At 38.8% G+C, this 5407-nt stretch overlaps 1 pseudogene; it reads left to right on the top strand.

The window, feature by feature from the left end:
• Positions 1–4571: 4571 nt before the first annotated feature.
• On the top strand, positions 4572–5091 carry LOC123255079 (annotated as a pseudogene).
• The last annotated feature ends 316 nt before the right edge of the window (positions 5092–5407 follow it).

Below are 5407 nucleotides of genomic sequence, written 5' to 3'. Positions count from 1 at the left end.
TATATATATATATATATATATTGTAAGAACATTAGTGTTTCAACTGCATTCATTTCCCCTGCTTCATGTATTTCTTCCTAACAGTCCTATTAGATAGGGAGGGCAGACATTAACATCCCCATTTTACAGAGGAGGAAACTGAGATTCAGAATCTGTCATTTTCTCAAGGCCAGTCACTTGGTTTGTGGTTGAACTTAATTTCAAATCCAAATATTCTGACTCTTCAGAAAACTTGAGCCCTTAAATTAGGGGGGACAGGACAGATTAGATTACTTTGGAGATTTTAAGGCTCTCTGGGTTTAGAAGCCCTATTTCCTCTCCATGTAATAATGGTAGAAAATATTATCAATTTTGTGTAATAGGTCCTGGGTTTGAATCCAGAATTTGGCTTGTATTCTCTGAATGATATTTAGCATGTGACTTCCCTTCACTGGGCCTCAGTTTCCTCATCTGTAAAGTGAAAGGGTTGGACCTGATAACCTCTAAGCTCTGAATCCCTTGACCAACAGGGTATTCCTGTTGTGAAGTGCCATCTATCTCCTGCTACTTCTCAAACTTCTCATCTGCCTCCCTCTACCTTATCCATATCTTGCTTTAAACACAGTGAATATGACCTGGGGACTGAAAAAGCTACTATTCCCCCAGCCCCAGGAAAGCGATGCAGGCAGGGAGGATGCAGCACACAGTGAGCAATTTAATTCAGGAACACCCAGACTTCCTGGTTTCTCTCTTCCCTATCATGTGGCCCTTGGAATCTGTATAATCTCTTCCAAATGAAAATAATCCACTGTCTCCTTTCTCTCCAATTTGTTTGATTTGTAAATAGAACAAATCAATAAACATTTATTGAGCACCCATCCTAAAAGTGCCTCCTCTCAAAGAGTTTACAGTTTGGACAGGAGAAGACAAGGGAGAGGAGGGAAGGAGGAGGGAAAGGAGAAGAGAGGAGGCTCCTTCTTGCTTGGTTGGATCAGAGACCCTACATGGAAGAGGTACCAGTAGAGGCAAGCTGGGTATTGCAAAATGTAATATCTTCAACAGGCAGATACTAAGTATAGGGACCTCCATAGGCAGAGAGATGGAAATGAGGCTCATGTAGCCAGAGACCTGGGTGGGAGAGACTAGGAGGCCAGGGTAGAGTCAGAATGTGAAGGGCTTAATGGCCTGCTGAAGAATTTAGATGAGATCTTAAAAGTGGTTTCCAGCTCTAGTTCCATGATCTAGGAGGGTTTTGAAATAGTACAAGTGAGAAGGAGATCTTCTTCCCAAAGCAGAGTCTGGAAGGTTCATTAAGGCACGGAGTAGCAAAGAAACTTTACCTAGAGGCAGATTCAGCTTAAACTTAAGGAAAAATTGCCTGGCAATTAGAACTGTCCAAAAGTGGGAAGGGTTGCTTCATTAGATAATAACTTCTCTGTCACTGAAAATCTTAAAGAAAAGGCTTCATGGTCACTTGTTGGGCTTACTAACAGGATTTATAATTTGGGACTAATTAGACTAGGTGATCTCTGAGGTCCTATCCAAAAACCCTATGAGGCTAAAAAATCTTACACATTGATGAGGGTTATTATTATCATCCTGGTTGTTAACATTTTAGCTTTAATGACTCAGCTTAAGTCCCACCACTTTTTATGAGAGTCGAAAATAGTGTTTTATCCTGGAAAGAGCACAGGGCTCAAAGGCAGAGAGATTTGAAGTCTAGCTTTCACGTTTCCTTTTTGTATGGCCATAAATGAGTCATTTATCTTGAGTTTCCTCATCTGCTAAATGGGGATAAGTAATGTTTACACTTCCTACTCCCCAGAGTTGTTAATAAAGACAGTGATGAGGGATTCAAGAAGCACCTTACAAGTAATACAAGGAATTGCTATCCTCATTCTACAAAGGATGGAATGGAGGCCTGGATAGGTTCCGGGATATCTCATAGAGATGGTGTGGCTAGGAGGAGAATTTTAGCTAGTTAAATCACTGGACCCACAGAGTAGTGATTAATGTCAAACTGGAGGGACATCTCTAGTCAAATGCCCCAGGCATATGTCCTTGGTCCTGTTCTGTTAAAATTTTTTTTATCAATGATTTAGAAGAGGACATAGATGACATATTCATCAAATTTGCAGATGATATTAACCTGAGAAGAATATCTAATACATTAGATGACAGAACTGGGATCTAAAAAGATTTCTACTGGGAAGCATGTTGAGCTGAATCTAATAAGATGAAGTTTAAGTGGAGATACTTACAGAGTCTCTGAGACAGGTTAAAAAAATCAACTGCACAATTAAAACAACCCTGAGGTGTCACCTCACACTATGCAAATTGGCAAAGATGACGAAAGACAAGAACAGTCAGTGCTGGAGGAGCTATAAGAAGATGGGCACCCCAATGAACTACTGAGGGAGTCGTGAAGTGATCCAAACATTCTGGATTTTATTTTGAGATTATGCAAAAAAAAGTGACTAAGATGTCCATACCATACCCTTGGTTGTAGAGGCATATACCCTGAGTAAACCAAAGATGAAAACAAAACAAATTTCCAATATGTGCCAAAATATTAATAGCAGCACTCTTTAGGTTAGTAAATACCTGAAAACAAAGTAAGCAGTCATAGATTGGTTGAAAAAAACTTTGGTATATGAATGAAATGGAAGATTTCATTTCAGTATGAAATGATAGTTATGAGGAAATTCAGGGAAACATAAGAAGCTTTGCAAATTGGGAAAAATCTTTATAACAAAAAACTCTGATGGGGGTCTAATTACTCAAATATACAAGGAGTTAAAGCAATTGTATAAAAAATAAAGCCATTCCCCAATTGATAAATGGGCAAGAGATATGAATAGGCAATTTTTAGGTAAAGAAATCAAAAGTATCAATAAGCACATGAGAAAGTGTTCTAAATCTCTAATAATTAGAGAAATGCAAATCAAAACAACTCTGAGGTATCACCTCACACCTAGCAGATTGGCTAAAATGAAAGAAGGGGAGAGTAATGAATGTTGGAGGGGATGTGGCAAAATTGGGACATTAATGCACTGCTGGTGGAGTTGTGAACTGATCCAACTATTCTGGATGGCAATTTGGAACTATGCCCAAAGAGAGATAAAAGAATGCCTGCCCTTTGATCCAGCCATAGCATTGCTGGGTTTGTACCCCAAAGAGATCATAGATAAACAGACTTGTACGAAAATATTTATAGCTGTGCTTTTTGTGGTGGCAAAAAACTGGAAAAGGAGAGAATGTCCTTCAATTGGGGAATGGCTGAACAAACTGTGGTATATGCTGGTGATGGAATACTATTGTGCTAAAAGGAATAATAAACTGGAGGAGTTCCAGGCGAACTGGAGAGACCTCCAGGAATTGATGCAGAGCGAAAGGAGCAGAGCCAGAAGAACATTGTACACAGAGACTGATATACTGTGGTAAAATCGAATGTAATGGGCTTCTGTACCAGCAGCAATACAATGACCCAGGACAATTCTGAGGGATTTATGGTAAAGATGCTACCCACATTCAGAGGAAGGACTGCAGGAGAGGAAATAAAAGAAAAACAACTGCTTGAACGCATGGGGCGGGGCGGACATGATTGAGGGTGTGGACTCGAAACTACCACACCAATGCAACTACCAACAATTTGGAAATAGGTCTTGAACAAGGACACATGTTAAAACCAGTGGAAATGTGCATCAGCCATGGGTGGGGGGAGAGCGGGGGGGGTGAAGGGGAAAGTAGGAGCATGAATCATGTAACCATGTTAAAAATGAATATTAATAAATGTTTAAAAAATTAAAAAAAGGGATTTGAATCCGAGTATAATGGTGGTCATTCAATGACAAAAGATAAAAATAACCTGTCCTGTGGTAATTCATTATACAGTACACTTTCCCCATGAAGGAAAAAGGTATCCTTTGAATGGGGGTGGGAATTCTAAGGTAGACACATTGGAGGAAACTTGTCAGAAAATTCTAAAGGTGGAAAAATTACATAAATGAAATACATTTTTTTATTTAACTATATACTTCATTCTTTGAATCCATATGGGAAAACGTAGGCAATATCAGCAATTTGTTATTCTAAGATGTTCTGCAAAAATCTGAATCATAATAAAAAATTTTCTGAAAAAAAAACCTAATGAAAAGTAAAATAGGAGAACCAGGAGAACAGTATACACAGTGACTATACTGTTGTAAATGAAAAGATCATTAAAAGCTAGTTGAACTCTGAGTAACTAAAAAACTGATAAAGCACCCCAAGAAGAGATAATGATTTACATACCCTCCTTTTTTCATGGAGGGAAGTGGAAAACTATTAGCATAAAATGCTGCAAATACTGTTAGATATGGACATTGAATTGGAGAATTTTGCTCTTTTTCACAAGAGAGGGTTCAGAGGTCATTAGAAGATGACAGTATTAGGACTAAGAGGAGATGAAGTCTTCCGCAAACATTCCAATAAAGCTTTAAAAATGAGTCAGAAGACTTTCCCCTGGATTCCCCTATCCCAAGCACTGCCCTGGATGCATTGTGCTCACAGCCAGCTCTTGTCCTCGCTGCCACCTCCTTCTTTCCACTGCCATGATCATCTACCAGGACATCATCAGCTATGTTGAGATGTTTTCCAACATTTACAAGATAGGGAGATTGATAACGGGCTGTGCCTGAAGGTAGAGGGGAAGATGGTCAATAGAACAGAAAGTACCACTGATTTACTTTTTGGGTAAAAATGCCTATGCTGAAGGACCTGAGGGTGAAGGAATAGAAACCACTGTAATTACTGGAGCTGATATAGCAATAAAACATCATCTGCAAGAAACTAGTTTCACAAAAGAATCCTACAAAAAGTACATCAAAGGCTACATGAAATCAATCAAAGGCAGACTTGAAGAACAGAAGCCAGATGGAGTAAAACCTTTCATGATGGGAGCTGCAGAACAAATCAAACATATCCTTGTTAATTTAAAAAAAAACTATCAGTTTTTCATAGGTGAAAACATGAATCCAGATGGTATGATGGTTTTCTTGCACTTCTGTGAAGATGATGTGACCCCCATTTATGATTTTCTTTAAGGATGGTTTAGAAATGGAGAAAGGTTAACAAATTTATCTAATTACGTTGGATCCCCTTGTCATCATAACTGGCTACTTTCTTTTTGTCATCTCTATAGCACCAGGACTTGGACAAACTTAGAAGGATGTTATCTTGAGCTCTATTGGTTTATTTGGAGTAGAAGCATCCTTTTTTAAACACATGGCATGTAGGTTGTCTGAAAACATATTTAGATTCTTGTCCCTTCTCCCCTCCCAGTATACCAGAAGGAACAATGGTAAAGAAAACCAAGAGCAATCAGTGACAAGATCCTCTCTCTAGTCCAAAACGGCACAAAAAAGATTGCTAAAATCCTGAGGATGTG

This window comes from Gracilinanus agilis, unplaced genomic scaffold (genome assembly GCF_016433145.1).
Source record: "Gracilinanus agilis isolate LMUSP501 unplaced genomic scaffold, AgileGrace unplaced_scaffold38901, whole genome shotgun sequence".
In the NCBI taxonomy this organism is placed as follows: Eukaryota; Metazoa; Chordata; class Mammalia; order Didelphimorphia; family Didelphidae; genus Gracilinanus; species Gracilinanus agilis.
This window is presented reverse-complemented; position numbering and strand designations above follow the sequence as displayed.